Below are 24,166 nucleotides of genomic sequence, written 5' to 3' on the forward strand. Positions count from 1 at the left end.
ATTTTATCTCGCCATATTTTCCTGCATCTGTCCTTGGTTTTTGCTCATGTCCTTCTCTCCTCTCACCACCAGATTGGCTACTGCCATCACTAAGGATAACCAGACCGTTAGGAGAAAGTTAGGAGATGAGATGAGTGCTACCGTAAAATGACTCAGGGCCGGTTAGGGTTCCCTTAAAGCAGCGGGTCCTGGATCATTTCGGCAGTTGTCCCTAAAGGTTGAGTGTACAGTACAATGTGTTGGTGGGGGGGGGGTTAGTTTAGTTTGAGTCATATTCAGATTGATAGCAGTGCCAAAACACCCAAATTGGCATTAGCTACATTGCACGTTTGTATTTGTTGAAACACACACACTAAAACTCACCATATCAAGTCATCCATGTGTGAAGGACCTCATTAGGGAAAAACAAGGAGAGATGACATCACTTATTGGGCTCAGAAGAAGGACTTGTGGTGGAGGTGTCAGGGCAAAGAAACAATAAAAAAAACTGTGTTCAGGATTGTTTTCTTCTCTTTTCTCTTGTGCTGATGATTAAATAGCATCATGAGGCAAACATGATTGTTATTTTGAGTTAGAGGTTGGAAGATATATATATATATATATATATATATATATATATATATATATATATATATATATATCACTGAATAAAAATCAAAAATCAATTTACACATTTACATGTGTTTTTCTGAATTTTCTTGTTATTTTGTGTCTCATTGAGACAGAATAACACAAGTACTTTACTTATCACTGTTAGAAAAAGGGTTATTGTTAGAAAAAGATAGAAAAGAAGAATTTATTGTTCTTATGTTTAAACCTCATGAGGCGTGTGAGATTTGAGCTCCTTTACGTCCAAGCCAGACTGACAGACTGAGGACAACAGAGTAAACACAGATGATAGCGTTGGACATCGTGGGACATCTGACATGTTTAGAAAGGAGAGAGGCTACATGTGGCATCTTGAGACGTATTTGCTTTAAAATGTTTAGAAGTACAATAACTTGAGGGTTGACTCATGAGACATTTATGATGTATGGCAGAATTTATTTTCAATGGACATTGACAACACAGATCTTGTCATGTCTGTATGGTTTCACTTGTTTTATACCTCTCTACGTGTTTTATTTGCATTCTGTTTATATTTTCTGCCTGTGTAAGTTATGTACTTTATGTCTTCATTCATCCTTCTGTACAGCACTGGTCATCTTTGGTTGTTTTAAAGTTCTCTCTAAATATAGTTTGATCAACTGATTGATTGATATCAACATAGTATACTTGAGTTTGTTGCTAAGGATGAACATATATTTGCTAGAATGTTACAAAACAGTATGTTTAGTTGCATGCATGTGTGCGATGCACATTTAAGAGCTGCAATGCCACAGATAGTGTTGGGAAACTAAAGCAGACGTTGGATCAGATGGGGATCTGACTTCAAAGTTATATAATGCGCCAAACACTGTCCTAACCAACTCTGCTCTACGACCAAGTGGAAAACATGACCTCAGTTACTTGAAGTGTTTCACAACATGGCAAGGAGCAATATGTACTAAAAAAATACAAACCAGGCTCACAACCAGCTCCACAGGTGTTCACATTGGGAAGAAAGGAAAGAAGAAAGACAAAATGTGGAAAGACTATGCCTTTGGTCTCTTCAAGGATAGAGACACAGGTGGTGCTCATCGTTGTGTTTTATATGCGAGAATTCTTCACTAAAAAGGGCAAACTAGAAACAATAACTATAAGTGTGTTTCGGGTACATGGCTTCACCTCAGTGGTACAGATCAGGAAGAAGATACGTATATGGATAAGTACAAACAAGTGCAATCAAGTTAATAGATCACTGGCGGTCCCGAAATGACAACTGTCTCCTAAAAAATCATGTTCCCATATAACAAAATATATATCCATCCATCCATCCATCCATCCATCCCTCCATCCATCCATCCTTCCATGCATCCATCCACATATTATCCATCCATCCATCCATCCATCCATTCATCCATCATCCACACATTATCCATCCATCCATCCATCCATCCATCCATTCATTCACAGATTATCCATCCATCCATCCATCCATCCATCCATCTATCCATCCACACATCATCCATCCATCTATCCATCCACACATCATCCATCCATCTATCCATCCATCCCAATCTCCTTGCTACACTGACTATAGTTATAAATATATTTATGACTATATACATATTAACATAAACGTATACGTTTCCCCGTAAACATATTTGAGGATGCAGTGTCGTTGTATCGGAGCATACATTTTAAAAGGGCTGGTTTTGTGTAAAGTTTACACAAAACCAGCCCTTTTAAAATGTATGCTCCAACACACGCTCCAATGTATGCTCCAATACAATGTATGCTCCAATACAATCCTGTGTCCAGTTTACTCTTTGCACTGTAAAGAGTTAACTGGACACAGGATTTCCTGATGATGAACAAAAAATACTCCTTATAAAAATGATGAATGAAATGAAAATTCTGTATGTTATATTATTATAAGATGAAAATGAGACATTTAAAAAAGGCAAATATTAAATTCAAACCCGAAATCTGGCGAACTTGATGGTTAAAAATTGTACAACACGATGGCTGAACTAGTTGTTTTTTTGTAACATTCATGGCTTTATTTCCTTCTTCTCTGCAGCCAGCAGGTCATACCGTATGTGTAGCAGAGGGCACAGGGAGTAGGGGCTATGACATTGGTCTGAATTTGTGTTGACCATTTGCTGGAAATGATATTTTAATTTCCATAGTGTAAAGATGTAGGACAGAGATGATTGTTGATGAGAATGTACTATGTTAAGGTAAGTAAACACGCAGTGTGTCATCTGTAGAACATCTGTATTCTATCTGAGTAGATGTTGTAGAAATTAAGGACCTGTGACACAAGTTCTTCACATGCTGGTTACTTTAACCCATGAGTACGATAGTTTGAAGTGGGAGCAAAATTTGCGAAGAAACACCAAGACCAAAGATTTTGGTAATTTCAGTTTTAGTGTGGATGATTTCCTACAGTAAGGTCTGAAGCTACAAGAAGGTTCATTGGGTTCAACTTCATGATTGAATGTGAGAAAACCTAAAATGGAACTAAGCTTAATGTTAGCGCTGAGTTGATTTTGGGAAAGTGGACTGAGGCTTTCTTTGTTTTCATTCACACACTCTGAGGTATCGCAAGCACATAAACACATCTGACCTGTATCACTCAATCTCTCTGACATATTGATCTCTAAAAAGCTCAGAGGCTCTGAGCCTTTTCAAGCTCAGTAAGCATTGTTATAATTCACTGTCTTTAACCATGGGCCAGAAAGAACCACATGAAAACTATCACATGCTAGGAGTAGAGTAGTATGTTAGCCAGATGAAAAGAAGCAGGAACATTTTCTTTAGAGAATTTCATTTTTGACGATATATTTTGGGGTTATGGCTGTGCGGGATAAGCAAAAAGAATAAGAAAAGAATCCTTAATTGTCCCTCTTAATCCTAGACAGGTACAGTGTTGGGTCAGTTACTTCCATAATGTAATACGTTCTTGATTACTAGTTACTGTCATTTGAGAGTGATTAGTTATGTTACAATAGTACTGTAATATTAACGCTTTACACTACTTTTGTGTTACTTGTGAGTTACTTTCACCAAAATAAAAGCAGAAGTAGGACTTGGCAGGGAGCTTGTGAATGTCACCCCATGTTCAACAAATCTCATCTTTATCCACTATATACAGTACATCATAATTTATTCATGTTATTTTGTATTATTAATCCGAATCTGCAAAGTAACTAAAGCCATAAAAATAGAATACAATAGCCTACTGTGAATTGTGGTGGACTAGCAGCAGCCTGATAAGTAGGAGAAAAAGAAAATACTCAAATAAAAGCCCCTTTAAATTGAATTGAGTAGTCTATGGTATAGTTAGTTTCCACCGCTTATGAAATGTAATGATATTATGTGTAGCAAGACTAAGTAATTCCCAACATGTTGTTATCTGTCAGTTGCTCGGTCACATGGCTGTTGACAGATGTCCCTAGCCTACTTGTCTCTGGTTTCAATGTAGGATAAAAAACTCCTAAAAATAATGTCCATGTTGCAGCTGCATCTGTCTCTGCAGTTAAACCATCTAATCCGCCAACTGAAACAAACACACAAAAAAACGCCACTAATTGTTGGGTTAAAATGTGTTGTAACTCGCACTGAGATTGTCACGGGTATAATAATTCCGACATTTAATCAGTAATGCTTTATATTACTGTGTTACAGCATAAAGGAATACATTGCTGTAATGCGTTGCTAGATGTGGTTTCACTCACATCAATACATGAATTTACATTGGTGAGTACAACAAAGCTAGCTAACTTTCTTATAACGTAAGAGTTTATGTTGTGGACATGGACAAATTCTGCCACTACAACTAGAGTCAACTGTGCAAGATTCAGTCAGGTGTGTGGTTGAGATCAAAATGAAGGAAGAGTTTGGAGATGGGTGTGGCCTAAACAAAGGGCATTGAAAGTAAGGGAGTAGGAAGGAGGGAAGGAACATTGCCCCCGACTGTACGCCCTTGGCCCGATTTGGCAGCTGGTGTGATCCAATCGCACGTTAGTCTGTAGTTGTGCTTGTCAGTGAGCTTTGGTATTTCTTCGTGACTGCAAATGTTGTGTAAAGCATGCATTGGCTTCTGCTATGAAGCACCTGGCATGCCCACACTCTCTTTCTAACAGGGCCTGGCAGGTCTGCTTCATGCAGGTCGGGGGGAGGAAAGCACTCTAAGATGGGTCTTAAGTAATGATGAGTTGGCAGGTCATTACTAGTGTTTCCATGGGCTCCCTACATCAGCAAAGTGAGCTATGATCCGAAATATAAGCATTTTGGCTGCGCTTGCATCGCAGGATTAGAAATATCAAATTTTATAAGCTCACTAACATCAACACACATATGTTATGACCTATGAGGACAAGTGTTTAATAGTGTGCATGGAAGATTATTATTATTATGCGTGCATGCAAGCATTCTTCTACCCAGACAGATAAAACCACGTGTTGGTGTGTCACTGATCGTGTGTGTGTGTGTGTGTGTGTTTGTGTATGTGTGTGTGACTGTGTCAAAAATTGTATGTGTGCACATATGTTCTAGCATTTTTTATGAGCCTGTGTGTGCGCATGTGTGTGCATGCATTATGTTCTCTCTGAGCCCCCCCCGTCTTTGATGTGCCCTCCCTGAGTTGAGTTGGGTAACATGAGAACTCAGGACCCACAATGCTGCTCTCACCTGTGTCCTTTGATGATAGGACACAGGCTAAGTAGACCAAACCATAGATGTCTCTGTCATGACACTGACACACACACACACACACACACACACACACACACATTCTCCATGACCTTTTATTGTGGTTAGCGCACAACTCAACCCATTCCAGCTGCCTTTGTTGACCGTCCCTCCGATGCGCTTCTGTTACGATGGTGGATGGATGGGTGTCATACAGAGGTGATGGCTATGCTCTCTTCTCTCCATCACTCAGCCCTGGCTTTAGAAGCCACACATCCCTCTGCATTACTATACTCTTCAGGCATCTCTTTTAATTTACAGTGTTTCAATTTTTCACCTCCTGGTCAAAAAGAAGAAGAAGAAAAAACCTGTATTTAGCCATGTCCTTGCATGATTAGAGTTTCCACATGTATCTACCTTGCCCTACTGAGCATAAATTCAACACCTAAATCCCTCTCTAACCTATGTATGCTAATCTTATTTCACTGTTATTGCAAACAGGGGTTAACAATAGCTGATAGTTCCATTCTTTCTGTCCAGTCTGTTGACACAGAGGTATAATGGTTGGACAGAGAGTGATGAGTTGACAGCAGGATGAGGAGATCCCCTGTGGACAGGTGAACCAGATACTGGCTCAGGTCAGGACAAGGGCAGAGCACAGAGCGAGAGAAGAGATCTGTGTCTGTCTGTGCATGTGTGCATGAAGAGGATATTGCTTCCACGAGGTAACAACTCTTCCTCCCTGTGCTGCACTCTAACACACACACACACACACACACACACACATACATACACACACACACACACACACACTCCTGACCCATACACATAAACCCGACGTTTAGCCAGGCAGAAGCAACCCATTGTTAAACCAAAGAGGCGCTGAAGGGTCCTGTCCTCCGGTCACTTCATCCCTCCCTTCATCCCCCCCACCCCTCAGCGGGGATGACAATGACCTCTGTCTGAAACAGAATAGGTGCTGCACCTGTGGGGAGAGGAGGTCCCGTGCAGGCTGGTTTGATTCACTTCTCTTTTACCCTCATTATCAATGTCATACAGCACCAGGTCTCAACTCCTTAGTCCAGAATAGATCACAGACCTTCCTATGTTGGGTCTTTTGCACAAGTGAAGCACTTTTCTATTCTTTTCAGATGATCTTTGATTTTTGAGTATCAGCCAAGGTTGAAAAGAATCAAGCTTGAATTGAATAAAAGGTAACAGTAATAATCCCCGTGGGAAAATTAGGTAATTGCTGCAGTATGGCAGTGATACACTAAATAAGATTGTGTCTTTTTGACAAAGGCAATTTGGAAATTGAAGAGTAAAGGGGAATCCAATTCACTGATATACTGATATTATCATTCTGCACCATAGTTTGCATTCCTGGGGTTTTTAGTATGTGTCGTTGTATTTTTTTAGTCTACATGACAATTAAAGACAACATGAAGTCTTTGCAGCAGTATCCAGAGTGGAGCTGCTATAAACTTCAGAGAAAAAAAGGTTTTTCAGCAGGCTAAAGCCTGTCAGTCCAACAGAATCTAGATGCAATAGCCTCTATTAAGACTCACTGATTGCACTGATGCGTCTGTAACAAATGTCTAACATGTCCAGGCAAATTCCTCACATCCAGGGGGTGAAGAAAAGCACTGTGGGAAATGTAGGAAGGAACTAACTAAAGCCAAGTGTAATGTAGTAAATGTTTCCGCTCATGAGATAAACAAATAATTACAAAATAACTATTGGAATTGATTAAGCAATGCCACATTAATCGTCAAAATTTAAATGTGGAATCTTTAACGTCTGCACATCATAAGATCCAAAGAACAGATGTACAAGTACCTACTATTCACCATTCAAACAAACGGTAACTAGGCTACATTGACTGTGCACTAGCTAAGGGATGTCTACTCGAGCCCAAAGTCATGATAACAAAATTTCCATAATTGAATCAAATTTACCACCCTTCATTTTTCAGCAAGACAACCACTGATCTGTTTGCCAATCCTCATCTCTTTTTCCTCCCTCGCCTCACTTACGTACTTCCTTACTTTTTATCACCCTCACCTATCACCCTCGCAGCCCCCTCCCTACCTCCCACTGCTGTCTCTATGCCAGCCCCAGTCTGTCTCCGGTGGCCCAGCCTGAACCAACAGAGCTCTAATCCCAGGATCACCTCTCATCGCTGGGTGACAGAGAGCGGGATCAACTCTCCTCCAACCTCCAGGAATCGCCAGCCCAACTTTCATGGCTGGGCCACATCATGCAGAGGGGAAAGTGGCAGGGTGGGGAGGACAGAAAAACTGACAGAGACAAACACTGACACATGCACATATATTGTCTATGTAATTAGAATGGAAGTAGTGGCTGCTATATATTGACACAACTGAGCCGGGTGTATTGTGTGTGTGTGTGTGTGTGTGTGTGTGTGTGTGTAATTGTCAGTTGGGTACAAGGTGAACAAGGCTTGTGGCAGCATTTCCCCCATAGCTGTCATGCTGTCTGTGTCCTCTCCTCTGTAACGATGAGCTATACTTCACACATGCACTTTAGTACAGCAGACCAGCCTGCAACAAAAGGCTGAGGCTTAACATGATGAATCACATCACACACAAACACACGCACGCACGCACGCACGCACACACACACACACAAACACGCACGCACACACACACACACACACACACACACACACACACACACACACACACACACACACACACACACACACAGAGCTTAAAAGGCTGACATCACACTGGCCATAGTGCATAGTCTTTCCTTGATTCTGGATTGCGAGCAAAACACATATATTAAGTTCCAGTGATGTTAAATGCAGCACATTCACTCATACTGTATACTGTATTCTGCACTACATACACCATGAGCTCACACAAAGGCCATGCAGCTCAGGTGCAACCTTTACACATACTGTTAGATTTCCAATTTTAACACACACAGTTCTCTCTAAACGGCCCTACAAGAAAGAGTTAATAGTTCATAATGGGTCCGGTCATCCCCCCTATTGCACTGACAGCTGCTGTTAATCAGGAAACTTTTAGAGCTGTCACGGTCCACAAAAAGGGGCAGCAGGCAGGCAGGCAGGCAGGCAGGCAGGCAAGGCTCTCTGAAAACTGAGGGGTGGACTTTGGTAGCACTGTAGCATGACAAGATAACAATCAGCACATCTTATTAGTCTCAGCACACACACTTCATGATGATCACTTATAACAATTATTTTAGCATGTTGAAAAGGTATCAGGCCCTAGTGGTATAATTACTAATTCAAGCCTTACAGACACTTTTAAAAATGTTAATAGTGTTCTATTATGGGACAAACAGTACTTGTATTGCTGCATTACTGCATACTGATTTCCTGTAGGCCAGACCCTTTGTACTGACTGAGTAGCTAAGCCTACCTCCAGTTGGCATCTGCTCAATGTCAAAGCTCAGACATTTTGTCATCAGATTTTTTATATTACCATTACACACAGTCCTGCAGTTAATGAGGTATCAAATGGTATTGAAAATCAAATGCAGGCTGAACCTCTGAGTCCTAAGGGTTTCCTTCAGTAGCTCTGTGTCATGACAAGATAAAACACAGCACATCTGCTTAGTGTCAGCGATCCGCCACGGCACAGGGTTGGAGGGAAGAACTAGTCGAGGGGAGTGTGTGGCAGCGGTGGGTGATTTAAACTCATGAGCTGATGGCTCTGCTTTTCCTCTTTCGGAAAAGGGGGGGGGGCAAAAAACACAGAGGGTTTATTGCATAGCTCCATACCGAATCCGATTTTGCGTCCGTGTTATGCAAGGCTTGGGTAATAACGGAGCACTTGTCATGGAATTACATACTTTAGGATTCTGTGTTTATCAGATTATTTGATTTATGTCAGTACATGAATACCTGACTGAGATCTGAATTTATTTTTCATCAAACCTGGTAGTTTGGGGATGCATGGCATTTGAATGTGTGTATCTGTGTGTTCTCATTCTCTGTCATGCACACATTACAGTACAACCAGATGTATTTATAGTATGCTGCATGAACCGGTCAGAGGTTGACACATCACAGTACAATCATCTCAAGGAGGAGTTGCATCCTCTGACTAATAGCTTTAGGTTTATCACCGTGTCAATAGCGCTTCTCACCACAGGATGAGTCACACAGTCAGCCTCTAATTAAAGGACAAATCCGGTGCAAAATGGACCTTGGGGTTAACAACACATGTGTACCAAGTCGGCTGTTTGCTGGGATATGTTTTCATAATCTAATGTGAGCAGTTTTAGCACAAACCGCTAATTACCTTATAATGCTAGTCATTGGGGCAAGTAAAAAGAAATCACTATTTCCATACCACTAACAAGGCTCAAAATAGCATTACACTTCTACGGTGGCATAATGAGGGTCCCTACATGTAAACCAAAGCATTGAGAACTTTGTAATTGTACAGACAGTTTATTAAAAAGATACTTTATAAAGACCGTTTGCCTACAGGCAGGCACCATCCTGGGAAAATAGACACAACCAGTCAAACAACGAACGGCGTGTAACCAGTAACCAGTAACATTGCTCAAGCGCAGTGTTACTAGCGTTATAAGCTAAGCAACGGTTTGCAATAAAACTGGTCAAATTTGATTAGCATGAAAACATAGCCCAGAGAACGTTTAAATAAGTACAAATTTGTTATTAACCCCTAGGTTCATTTTGTGCTGGATTTGTCCTTTAAGTCTCTCTGAAGGTTGTTGGTTTCAAAGAACAGACCTAATGACTTACAGTGGGAAAGTGAGTGTGTTTTCCCTCGTACCTCTGCAAAACCACAATGGTGCCACTATGGTGAATGAGCAAGGCACTTTATCCACTGCTTCTCATTGGAGGTACTATTTGCTTGTTAACATAAATTAAATAAATGTTAATCAATTCCTACTTTCACCTTAACTGCAAATGCCACTAAACAGACAATTAGTCTGTCAGTATAAATCATTGAAAAATCACCAACAAACTCATATTGTCTAAATACCTGAAGTATGAATTCCAATGACGTGGTGGGCACTTAGAACATTCTGATTGGCCACTTCCTTTAAGAGCTCTGCATCTTTTGCTCCAACCTGACATAATGTCCCTCCAGCAGCAGGAACCAGCAGTAGCACCCTCAGCACTGGTAACTCCCAGAAATAGACGTTAGAATGACTAAAGGAAAGAACGTCTAAGGCAACGTTACAGGCGTGAAAATTATAAATTTTTAGGTAAATTTGATCGTGCAACAAGGCAGGCCTGCTTGGTTCATTCAGAGAATGATTGTAAAGATTTTTAACCATGTGTCAATGTTTAATTGTCTGAGACTGGCTACACGGGACCATGGTAAGCTACAATGAAACCATATTATCATATATTATAACATTCTTTCTCTACCTCCCTTACTCTTTACTTTGATCTGAGTACATTTTTGCCCATGTGCTTTTACTTGTATTTATGATTTTGTATTACACAAGTAGACATTACTATCATGTTATCAAGCTTGCATAAGTTATAAGTTCTTACTTTATGTTCAAATTAGATCCAACCCTGTTGCTTTACTAATGAAAGCAAAACCATGTTTCACTTGTTTAAGCCATTGGAGCTTCTTGTTCATCTACCTTCACAACCCCATTCAAATGTATTGTATTCAACACTGTTACCTCCTCAGCAATGTGAGATGACATGATAAAGAGAAGGTCAACTCGGCTACATTTCAGTGTAAGACATCTCATAGTGGGATGAAACACTTTCCCCATGTTTCTATTTCTTTCAGCTCTCTCTCCCTTCCAAAACAGGACATCTGCCTTTTACAGCATCCCTGTAGCATGGCACACACTCAAATGTACATAAGGGGGTTTTCTCTCCTTCATTCTCTCTCTTTCTTCACATCACATCACATTGCACTGCATTTGCTTTCTCTGCTATGCAGACCTTTCTCCTATCTTTCATTAAAAACAGCTACATTACTTGAAAATGTATATTAGAAATTGGGAGGATTTATGGAAAAGTTAAATACAAACCTTAAGAACAACACTGGCTGATGTGTAAGTCATACTTTTGGTCTTCGTCCATGATGGTTTTCATTTTATGAGTATCCTATTCTTTCCCTTTAAAGGTTTGTGTGTAAGTATATACATACAGTGGGTGTCTGTGTTACAGTATCTGCCTGCATGTACAACCACAGAGCAAATTTCCCATTTGTATTTGTGTTCAAAACTGTATTTACGCATCTGTGCATGTGTGTGTTTATGTGTGCGTGAGAGTGTCTATGTGTTACCTGGGGTCATAACCCTGCCCAGGATAGTTTTATAAAGTGTGGTGCAACCAGCAAAGCAGCAGTAAATCAGTTTTATTTGCAGCGTGTTGGGGGTCAGCTCTCTTGACACCCGGGCCCTGACAGGAATGGACTGGATTTTGCTATTGCAGCTGTGTTGTTGTAGGCTGGTAGTTAATTCTTGCACGAATACAATTCACCTGAGGAAAAAGAATGGTTGCCATTGATTTTTGCAATATTTAGTTTAGTTTGGATGGTGCACAATTTTTTTCAGGAGACAGTAGCATAAAGAATAAAAAGGGGGGAAACAGCTAGCCTAGCTCTAGACAAAGATTACAAAATCAATCTACCAGAACCTCTAACATTAATAAGTGAGCTTTAGAGGTGCTTGTAGGCACATTTTGTTCCCTTTGGAGGGATACATGCTAGCTGTTTTCCCTTTTTTTCAGTCTTTAAGCTGAGTAAGCTAACAGGAAGCTGGCTGTAGCTCCATATTGAACGGCATAAAAAGTGAATAAGCATAATTCTGAAAAACAACAACCTCAAACTATTGCTTTATGTTCTGAATCATAATGTTGGTGCTGTTGATTAAAACTTGTCATATTTTAACACATCCATAACACTACTTAGAATATATAAATACATATTTAGCTAGTTAGCTCTGTGTCATATAAGTGTGGGCGCTGTGTATAGATGAACGTGTTTGTCTTTCCTCCGTGGTGCCAGGAAATGGAGCAGCGGAGGTCTGCTGAGATCCGCCGGATGATCCACTGGATCTCAGCAGACAGCCGCTGCTTGGAGCTGTGTGCACTAGCACTATGGAGGAAAGCTAGTCACCGTTCATCTAAACACACTGCCCACACAAAAAAGGCACAGAGCTGGTTTAAAATCAGCATCGTATTCCTTTAAACTACTGATACCAACAAAACTCTTCCTTTTTATTCAACAGTATATTTTTACTGCAAAACACAACCAACTGAATTGGAACGGACAAAAAGTGCATAGCTGAAGAGGTCTTTGACATATAATGCTTTTATTTATTGATTCTTGCTGTGGAGTTGGTCTACCACTACAGATTATTTACTACAAAGCATAAACTTTAAAGTCAGTTTCTCCTAATTGGGGAAAAACAAGTTTGTACAGAAAAGTAAACTGTAGTAGAATTTTGTGAATGACCTGTCCTTGGTCTACATGTCAGGTCTAATGGTTTCACTTTGCTGTCAAAGACTCACCCCAAATCCTAGAGAGAATGATTCATGATTCACCAATGATATAAACACTATGTGGGAATGCAAACAAACTCCTTTCTCTCGTTCTCTTTCAGCAAACCTCTTCTCAGAAGGTCATTTTCACAAAAAGCTCATTTCCTCAAGTTCTCAGTTTCAAAGTTACCACATGTAACAAAAACATCTTACAAATTCAAGACTCTTCTTATATAAGCAAACTACTGATTTATTGAATTAAACTTTTACAGTAATTTATAATTAATATGGAAACTGTCAGGCAAGCAGATTGTGACTAAAACAGATGTGTAAGCTAGAAAACAGCCATCGGTGTGTTATGCATACCTGTATTACGGGCCTTGGCTGGCACGGAACTTGTTACAGTTCTAAGTTCTTACACATGCCAATGTAAATTTTGTAGATTTCATTCTGAAGCACCAAAATGTATTTCATATATTGACCTCAGAATATTGACTTAATAAGCAGTATTACTGCATGGGAAACATCCATCCATCTTCATCCGCATATACGGTATCCGGTCGTGGGGGCAGCAGCTCCAGCAGGGAATCCCAAACTTCCCTTTCCCGAGCCACATCAACCAGCTCCCACTGGGGAATCACCAAGCGTTCCTAGGCCAGGTTGGAGATATAATCTCTCCACCTAGTCCTGGGTCTTCCCAGAGGCCTCCTCCCAGCTGGACGTGCCTGGAACACCTCCCTAGGGAGGTGCCCAGGAGGCATCCTTACCAGATGCCCAAACCACCTCAACTGGCTCCTTTCGACGCGAAGGAGCAGCGGCTCTACTCCGAGCTTCTCACGGATGACTGAGCTTCTCACCCTATCTCTAAGGGAGACGTTAACCACCTTCCTGAGGAAACCCATTTCGGCCGCTTGAACCCTGGGAAACATGTAAAGTTAATGCCAGGTGTTTTATTATTTCATTTGTCAAAACAAAAGTGAATCTCTAGAAACTCAAACAATTTAGAATAGTACAGCTGTGATAAAACCAATTTTTTTTTTTCAATTTCACTTATTTTTTATTTTGATACTTTGAAAGACACTTTTTAGAGGATGTCTCGCTGGAGATGGGGTGTTATAGTCACTGTAAGTAACTGTAACATATCTGTCAGCAACCATCTCCGTGTCTAAATCATTTGCTGGCTCTCCAATCTTCCCCCCATGACCTCCTCATGGATCCTCCAGGCAGAGAGCTGGAGGAGGGCATTGACACTGCCACTTCTTCCTCAGCATCGCTGTCGTTGTCACTGTCAGAGATGGCGTCAGTCAAGTACCTGAAACGCTTGCTGCTCATTTCATCACCATCATCTTCCTCTCTTGACCTCCTCCTGCATCCTCCGGACAGAGAACCTTCTGCTTCCGCAGGCTGGTTGGCGTCCATGCCAACTTGAGGCTCAGCAGTAACGTCTTCAACTTGAAGATCTTCATCACCACTCTCAAGATTGTCATCAACAATGGCAATGCTGTCATCATCGTCATCGCTGGACTGCTCTTCATCCATGATTCCCCTCAACAAAGCAATGCCTTCGTCCTCCAGTCCATTCATTATTATAATATGTAGCCTGGAGATCATTCCGGCACCATGTCGATCGTCCTGTGGAATATCCTCAATTGCATCAAGCCGCAGGCAAATTTCTGTACATAAGACATAATTTAGACTATTGTGTTACCCCAACCACTTACAGTATAGGAAAATTATCCACAAAACTTTCATTCATTCATTCATTCATTTATTGATGAATTAATAAACCTATATCGCTTAGTTAGTTAAAGTGTGTTGATGGCTTTCATATCCTTACACATTGCGTTTATATCTGCAGTACCTCCAAAAAACCTCTGTGTGATAAGCAGTCATCCGTAGATATTGACCGATCATAAAATTCAACATGAAATCAGTATTTCATATCCTGAAATATCTTGTGTTGTGAGAACTTGTTAGCTCATTCATATGACATCGGAAAAATTAGGAGTCAAATTCTTACCCTGATTAGCACCTATGTGGGTCCCGTCTCCTTTGTCCATTTTAACTAAAAACATTATAACAAATAACATCTTAAATGCACATAACCGTATTGTCATTACTCAAAATTCACATTAAATGTTTTCAATACATTACAGGAAATTATTGGAAATGTGTTCAAGACAAACAAAAGTGTTAGTTTAAGGCCCTGGTTTGTTAAGTTTTTACTAGAAGGATTATTTAAATATTGCCTATATAAACAAGTATAATAAATTAATATAATGTTCAGAAAAGTATGCCATAATGGGTCTATGGACTTACCAAAAAGAGGCTCAGTTGACCACAAATTGCAGACAATGGGTTTGATTCTAGAAATATAAATATTGTTGAAGAATTGTTTGCCTATGAGATAATGTGTCTTGATGCCATGTGTTATCTGCTTCAGATGTTGGTTTGCTGTATCTTATGATATATCTGACTAATTTCAGAGATTGCGGCGGAATATGTTCCACTGGGAGAGATTAGTGTCACTATCAGCTGACATCACAGAACATGTGCGTTCCAGAGCTTTTAATGCACAGAAATATTTGGGATTCTAATCTCCTGAAAGGTTTTGATAGAAATAAATCCCAATTTTCCGACAAATAAATATCTCTCCCTCATCTGTCTCACTTTGTTTTAAAACTATTTGAGTCTGAGATATTTTTCAACTTCTCCTAAAGTTGTTTTTTAGTTTCTCTTTTCTATTTTAAGTTAACTCAGTTCTAAGTTCTTACTTCATCTTACTTAGGCCTTTTTTAAAGTTGCACCATGTCATTAGCTTAGATTTCACACTTCACTGCATTACCAAGTTACCACAAAACCGATCACTCTTTAATCACAAAACTCAAACTCCACAAACCAATATGTAATCAGTATTTTTTTCAAGTTCTTGAACATTCCACTATGTGATGCAACAAAATACTGAACAACAATTAGTTAAAGGGCAACTATTATGTAGCATTTTTAGGATAATACTTGTATTTAGTGTTTGTCTAAAACAATTTATCTTTCTCCACTGAACCCTGCTGTTGTTTCACTAGAAACGGAGTGCAAAATGATCATAGACAGTTAAAGAAATGGACCAACAGATCCCGTTGTTCTGGACGGAGACCAGTAAAGGAAAATAGAAATACTTTTCCAGTGATAGCTGAGCGTTACTACGCAGCATCCAACTTACTTGACGACGTGGTTGTGACGTGGGCAATGTGTATTTAAGTTGTATTTATTCTAAAACAATCAACATTAAACTTGAGAAACCCCAAAGTGCTGTGCTGCATGGAGAGTTTCTCTCAGGAGACAGTGGTTCTGATTTCATGTATAACTTAACTGTACATTGTCTCACTGCTCACACGTCATCTGTCCCCACCTTTATCTCTGCTTAAAATGATCTATGCATTACAAACTTAATCGGATTATTACAAACAACTAATGTTATTTAGTTATGAATGTGTTTCTTACAAAACATGAAAGAATAAGTAGGGACCACTAAAAAGTTAAATGACAACTAAATCTGGGTTTACAGTGACGCACTAACTAAACAAAATATATCTTTGTGGTGTAGGCCTACTCGGATCAGAGCCTCGGTCCCCAATGAAAGGTTTTTAAGTCAACACCACAGCTAAGAACCTAACAATTGTTTGTTGCTATTCTTGCCCTCTCTTTCCTGTTATCTTTGAAAACTGTTATTTCATAGATAAGAAAGCAGAACAAGTCATGTTTCACACTAGACAAGCGGCATCATTAAAACCCTCACATGATGCCAGACCCCTTGCTGTTTCTAAAACCTTGATAAATTGTTCTCCCTGCATTCTTGATATCTGCAACAACCTGCATCTGGCTATTATAGAAATACATATGCATGCTGCGCAGGGGCAGATAGCGGACTCTCTGATGATGTAGGCTTTGTGAGATGAGATTAATGAAACACCAGCTATACAGTACTTCAACTGATCTCCCATTTAATCTGAAATGTCGTGTATGTTGTTAAATTGACTAAGATGTATCTGTGAGGACATTTCCTGATCCCATAATGTTATTACAACAATGTGTTTTCTACACTTTGGCTTCCTGCTGAGAGACAAGTATCAGGTTAATATGTTTTATGGGAAAAGATTGTTCCCATGGCATCCTATTTTACTGTTTTTTATCTACATGTTTGCCATTAGACAACATATAGTCAGTTGGCAAACCAGATCAGATGAAGAGCACTTTCACAAGCTGCTTCATTCCCGGTTCCACAGGTAGTCTCATCCCATAAGCAGCATTTACATCAGCGTTGGTCGACTGTGCCACATGCAAACAGTGGTTCAAACGATGCCCACACACCTCTACACATGTGCTTTAGTGTTTAGAATAAGACACATTGATATTCCACAGGAGCAGGAAAAAAAAACATTTGCACATTCTCTGTCACAATCTGGGGGCCATTTCCTCTTTCTTTCTCTGTGTGTTTGCATGCACCTGTTTTATGTTTCTTAGGCATCAACTCTGGAGGTCTTTCGAGGCAGGTTCCAGAGCCCAATAGTCAACAGATGCTTTCTCACAGGGTCAAGATTGGCTGCAGGCCGTGTGTGTAAAAGTGGAAAAGAAAGAGGAATACAGTTACAACAGAGGGAGAAAACATTTGCATTGTGTGCATCTGACCCCTAATTAAACCTTTCTCCATGATAAACTCAATACAATGAACTTAAAACGTGAGATTCATCAACAAACACATGTACAAATACTGCAGTAATACTATTACTTAGACAAATTTACTTGTTTTTTATTTTTAAATATGTATGGACTGTATATATTTAGGTAATCATAAGTGAATGGGAGTTGAACTTGCATTATATTCATCTGCTGTAGGTCCCTAATTGGAGTAGACACCGCGCTGCTTATCTATCAGTTAGTGAAGCCCTCTGGCAAGGCAGAGTCTTTTGCGTGTGTGTGTGTGTGTGTGTGTGTGTGTGTGTGTGTGTGTGTGTGTGTGGATGGATGGGGGTTGCCAATTCTTAAAGATTGAAAAACATTTCATCTCAACAGGCACAAAGCCGAGAGCTTTAACACCAGAGGGAGAAAGAGAGAGAGAGAGAGAGAGAGAGAGAGAAGAAACAAAGGACATCTGTATGTGTGCATTAAAACATTTTAAAAGGTTCTATATTGTATTAAACTGCACTATTCTCTGTTCTCTTTTCAAAAAATGAAATCCTACAACAAATGACTATATCGCAAACTAACACGGTCCATATTCATTCAAAATAACAGCCAAAATGCATACATTTCCTAGTTTCATAAAGTAAATCGGTTAAATCAGTTCTGACAGAGTTGTCACTTTTTTGAGATTTTATATTTGCAGATCACATTGTTACTCACAAATGGATGCATTAAAATCCAAACTAGTGTGATCAAAAGTGTTGATGCTGTGAGAAATCTGTAGTAATCTACAGTATACCAACACTGTCCAGCATCTCTTAGACAAGGTGGTCTGGCAGAAGTTTAAACCACCTGCTATCATCAACTGTTTCTACATGAAAGTAAAAAATACTCAGAAACAAACTGCTGCTTTTAAGCGACAAAAAGGTAAAGTTAAAGGTAAAGTTAGGGTTAGCCAATGGCATCACCAGCCAAGGCTGTTCTCATGAAACAATTTTCTCTTACCCTGGAAACGGGTGTTCAAATCCCAGGAGAACTTCTTAAGAGGACTGGTGTTTTAAACCCAATCCACAATCTTTGTACTAATTTTAACAAGTCATTTTGGTAATCTTAACTGTCGCCACATTTAAGTTAACTTTTGTCGGCTGCAACGGCTCACAGCCATGTTTTCTCGCCTAAATTGAACTGTAAGGGCCGCTAGACTTCACTGACACATGAAAGGGCGTCACGTGAGCCACCAACGCTTCGTAGGAGGTCATACCCATTGCAGTATTGTTCTCATGATATCATACAAACCCGTTCATGACCTTGCATTGCGCTAACAATACAGGACAAACAGCACGTAGGTCAAAATTTGAATATATGTATTTGTACATTCTTAGCTACTTCTATAATATGATTATTGTGATGATTTACAGAATTATAAGAGCGTAAAAAGAAGTGGCAATAAAACAGTGTGTGACGGAGATGAGATTGAATGAAAAGCCACCATGAAAGGGATTATTTAGATCACACTGTTAATAAACTGGAAAAGGAGTTGAAATATTGAAATCTTACAGTTATCATAAATCGTATGTATTTGAAAGAGTTTGTGTGCATCTGATTTGAAAGGCTTTATTTTGGGTGAGTAAAAAAATCACGGAGAATTCAGGAAGGGTGTCAAAACTGGCAACAGCCTTGAGTCGTTATGGCAGCACTTCCTGGTTAATGGTGTATGAAGAGCCTTTGATCGCCTTTGAGAGCCCTAAGCCACCATCACTGCAAAGCAGAAAATAGAAAAATATGTGGAGGCCAGCAAATGACTTGATGATTATATACAAAAAAGGGGTTTTGTATAATGGTTATCTACAAAATGAGTTTAAAATGGCTTCCTTATTCTGTCCAAACACATACAATGTGAACGAACTCAACTCTAACAATCTCCCAGGAACATGCAAGCCTGTCTGGGAGTTTCTGATCTTTCATTTTCAGCATCACAGTTTATTGTTAAAGCTTTAAGTAACTACTTGATTTACGTTACAGATACAATTCCAACAGCAGCTGCCACCAAGCTGCTCTTTTCCTGACCAAACTAAGAACATTTCCATAACCTTTCATACGGCATGGCATGCCATCTGTGGTGTACAAATGGCCTTCATCAAAGGGCAGGTTCCTTTATTCTCCCCGCTCATGAAAGGTGCATTCATATAAACAGTCCAAAAAAAACGTAACTATAAAATATGTCCACTACACACAATACTCTCTGACTACAGCAAATATCAAATGTGAACTGAATTATAAAGTAATGTAACGTGTGTACTGTATGTACAATCCATTGAAAAGCATAAGAAGTACCAAGCGTTGGTATCAGTAAATCTTCACTGTTGGAAGCTTGAGTTTTCATGCTTGAGTTGTGTTTCCGTAAGAACATTAATGTCTTATCAGGCTTCTTATCATCATGCATAGCTGGAACATTATATTCACACTTAATTTAAAATCTCTTACCAGACACGGACACGTATGCACTTCAAGCTCAGTAAATTAGAATGGAAAAAGTGAGGTAGAAAAAAACCTCCGGCTTTAATATGTATTTTTATTAGTAAATATTTTGCCCGGGGCGAGTCTCTTTTATTTCAGCTTGCTGCCAAACGCCAAAGCCCAGGGTAAATTAATACAAACCATGAAGCCATGTGCCAGTAAAGTGGACTCAAAATCCTGGCAGAGCACCAGACGCCCATTATTGTTTATTAATTTATTTTTAATTCTGCAAACGCTTTGCAGATGTTTTGCATTCCACATGTTTTTTGGGAGACGATGTGAAAGAATAGTAGTGGTACCTGCATGTGAATGTTTTTTTACCTATCACCTACTTGCAGAGAAAAATGCTGCAGCTTTTAAAATGTAGTCTGTTTTAGTTTATTTTCAGGTGCATGTCTATGTGGAACTCCCTTGTACTGGCTGTGAGATGGAATTTGTACTGATCTAAGTAAGCGGCCATGAATCATAAGGCTTTTCTGGTCCTCCGTTTCTTGGTATTTCTGACATGAAAGATGAAATCAGGAGTTAAAAAAAAGAGTTCATGAGTATGCTGTTAAAAGGACGCCTATAATCCATCTATTACAAACCCGATAGACAGCTTTCAACCCTGTGTTTTAAGGAGTAGAAAAGGCTGCCAAAATAGTACAAAATGTTGTGTAGTTTGACTAAATGTTGTGTCACCCTCATGTTCTATTGATCTGAAAACCTTCTTTCCTTCAAAAAACATTGGATTAGGGAATTAAATCCATCCAGAAGTGCATCTATGTGCTTACATACAACAACAAAATCACCTTAAAGTCATGTACTGCCTACACAAACACACACCAATCACGCCACAACAGTCCAAACCAGAACTGTTTATAGAGACCTTACGTTTTTCTCTTAAACCAAAGCAGAAAACCGCTTCTGTAACGGAGGCTGTTTGAAGTCCTTAATCAGTTTTTAATGGTATGGAGTGAGGTGGATATTAACTACTACATGTGTGGTTTTATGGTTACTTGCCATTGCAGTAGTTTGCGTGCTATATTAAGCCATGCCAGATGCACTTAACCCACAGGCTCTTTTTCAGATAGGCGGCTAATGACAGTAATAAACAGGTGCTCTGCGAAATATTTTCCATTTTGTAAAGTGAAATCTGACATTTAGTTCCTCCAAATGGTTGCAACTGTTGGTCTGTTGACGTGGAAGAAGAATTAGATGACGTTGCCTCTTGCAATGTGCGGCCTAGGGAGGTCACTGAAGATGTGGTTGCATTTTTGTGTTATGATTGGAAGGGAAGTAATGACTCAAGTTATGAGGCACATTATATATACAGTATTTCTAATGTGGTAAATGTGGGTTTTAATCTGCATGTATATATAAGTGCATGTCCACTGTTTGGCAGTGGCTAAGTATGCCTTACTGGAACTTGGTGGCCTCTGTGGTTAGCGGTTCACACACATGCACAACGACAAAGAGTTGTTTAAATCGGGGGCACAACACAACAAAACTAAAAGTATAAAGCCATGCTATCAGTTCTGTAAGGCTGCACTTAATCACGGCAGTGCTAGGAGTTCAACGCTAATGTTCCAATGCTACCATGTCATGAAATCATTAGGAATTATTCTCTGGGCATCATGAATGTAGAGTATGTCCTCAATTATGTAATCCATAGGTCTGAAGACTAAAAACTAAAACTGTAAACATCATGCTTATGCTAGAGGAAAGTCCCATGGTAATTAGGCTATGTCCGGACCAAAGTGGAGGGCCAACAAACCAATTAACCAACAGCCTGAAACTGCTATCCATATAGCCTACGCGCTAGCGCGGCTAAAAAGGTTGCCAAAGATACCTGGTTACCTATCCAGCTTTTTAGATGCTTATTTACCAACATGTTGCTCTTTAGTCTTACCTCCTTTTCGTTTTCTCTGTGAGTTCTGTCTTTCTGACTTGTTGTTGCTGTCTCTAATGTAATGAGTTAAATTCATCTGTCTAGGGCCAGCTGGCTGGACTTTATAGGCGTTGAGGTGGAGACCCTGGTTGAATGTAAAAGTAGACCAAGTCTGCAAGGTGCAGTGCTTTACAGGGGTCTAATCCAGCAATAAATACACAGAAGAGAAAGAAGCAGAGAGAAAGAGTGAGTGTTCTTTTACATCGGCCCACTCTTTCCTTCACTCTGGTTTGATCTAGCCTCCGGTGCCATAAGGTTTGACATATTTTTCCATGATTTAATTGGCATTTGTTTGCCTTCAGTTTTTACATTGAGGGTCATGGGGTTTGTTGAAAATTAGCAACTGTTCTGTCGTTTTTATAGCTCTGTTAGTACCTATCCAGTGAGACCTAGCTCTTTTCTGGTCATAAGTCTCCCCTCATAAATATAAAATGATTGCATGGACACATGATTTAATGGATAATTGTGGCAGAGAAAAGCCATTCACTCCAATCTTATGTCACTGCTATTAGTCCAGCATGTGTTTTCACATGTCTTAAAGCGGTGCTAAAAAGCCTTTAGTGGTACTGAGTTTAAAAAATGAATAAAGCGTTCAGTTCATTCATTTCGACTTTGATACAAAACCTGAAAATCCAGTGCTATTGTCACAAAAGTCTCTTAGCCGTTTTTCCTATTAATTACTTCCAGTTTAAAAATGTATCCGATTTCCCCTCAGAATCTGCACACAACTGACATAATGTTGACCATTATAAATTCACAACACAAGGATTACAAAAGGCTAAAACAGTGGACGCTTCAGAAGTGAGACGGCGCTGACTTCTACAGCACATTTTCAGCAGCCTGTCCTGTGTTTATGTGTGCTGAGCTTTCAGGGCGGTTGTAGCGGCTTTGGGCTCAGTCTGTTGTTTTCCCTCTGCACTTTTGTGGCCATGGCCACGTTTGATGGTTGATTTAACTTGAAAACACTTGGCTACATTCTGCAAGGAAGCCGTGAAACTGTCAGCCTCCCTTCTTTCTCTGCAGTGGAGTCGAGACTGACAGTGGTGGACAGACAGATGATCTTCTAGACCTCAACACTCTAAATTTAACAATCCCATGTCGACAACCAGCAGACGAAGTGCTGAGTAGTAATTGGACAAGTTTTGGGAAATGGGATTCAGTCTACTTCTCAGGGTTCCTCTTTCTCTTTTTTCTCTCTCTCTCTGCAGGTCATCAGTCATGCCCAGGTTAATGAGAGTTTACTGAGGCCTGTGTCCTTATTTAGAGATCTTAATGGAAAGCAGTAGTGCTTTTAAGTAGTTCTACAATTTCTCAGTGTGGATTTAATTCCATTACTTCCTATACTTATCTTATATACTTCTTCTTGGGAAATCCTTTGACAGCCTTGAAAAAAAACCTACGTTTGTCTAAAATAATTTTTGCAAATCAAGTCACATTGCTCTGAATCAAGAAAGGACTTTATAAATAACAGAGACATGCTTCTTCTTGCATACTGAAACTCAACAGGGTGAAAATAACTTCTCCCTTTAATCAGTCCAGTTAGATTGCTGTTTGATTTCGACTGAGCCAGTAGCATGACAGCTGGACATATTTTAATGCTTTATTAACATTAATGGCTTTAAGGTGGTGGACGTTGATTGTTTTCCCCTCTAGATGCATAGGGTTTTTATTGGTGGTGAGTCAGGGAACAATCACATGTAGCCTGATTATACAGTTTTAAATGGCAATAAAAAGGACATTCTCTGCCACATTATAAAAAGCCTGTCAGTTTTCATTTTATAATTTAATGAAACGTGCCAAACAATCACCTTTGATTTGACGGCATAACTTTAACCAGACTCCGAGCTTTGATTATCTCCCTGGCCAGACTAAACTCTGCTTTCCAGCCAGCTGTTGGGGAAATATCCAGACACCCCTGAGATGACCCCACAATTATGAAAATGAAGTATTAATAGCTTAAAATTGCACACAAATGGCTATCATGCAGGCGCGCAAGAGAAACCTGATTGTTTTTACTTTCCATTCAAATCATTAGCAGAGTTTGGAAAAATTTCTTGGACAAGGTTCAGAGGTATTCTGGACATTTGCAGTGTGTTAAAATGAGGAATGTGTGTGTGTGCGCATGTAAACCTGTCCATATAATTTCAGTATCTACCATCTCCACCATAAAGTTCAATCTGACAAATATCTGCCAAATATGCTGTTGCCAAGTTAGTGTCAAATTTGGGCAGACTGGGGCTGTGTATGTGTTTGTGTGTGTGTGTGTGTGTGTGTGT

General features: G+C 39.7%; 1 long non-coding RNA gene across 1 annotated transcript in view; it reads left to right on the plus strand.

Annotated features, from left to right (window-relative positions):
• The first annotated feature begins 9,456 nt into the window (after nucleotides 1-9,456).
• The window catches only part of LOC117946481, a 17,478-nt gene continuing 2,768 nt past the window's right edge, over nucleotides 9,457-24,166 (plus strand). The window contains exons 1-2 of the long non-coding RNA XR_004657040.1: nucleotides 9,457-10,001; nucleotides 17,047-17,049. This is a non-coding gene — a long non-coding RNA (uncharacterized LOC117946481). The remainder of the gene's footprint in view (nucleotides 10,002-17,046; nucleotides 17,050-24,166) is intronic.

The sequence above is a fragment of the Etheostoma cragini genome, chromosome 6, assembly GCF_013103735.1.
Source record: "Etheostoma cragini isolate CJK2018 chromosome 6, CSU_Ecrag_1.0, whole genome shotgun sequence".
In the NCBI taxonomy this organism is placed as follows: domain Eukaryota; kingdom Metazoa; phylum Chordata; class Actinopteri; order Perciformes; family Percidae; genus Etheostoma; species Etheostoma cragini.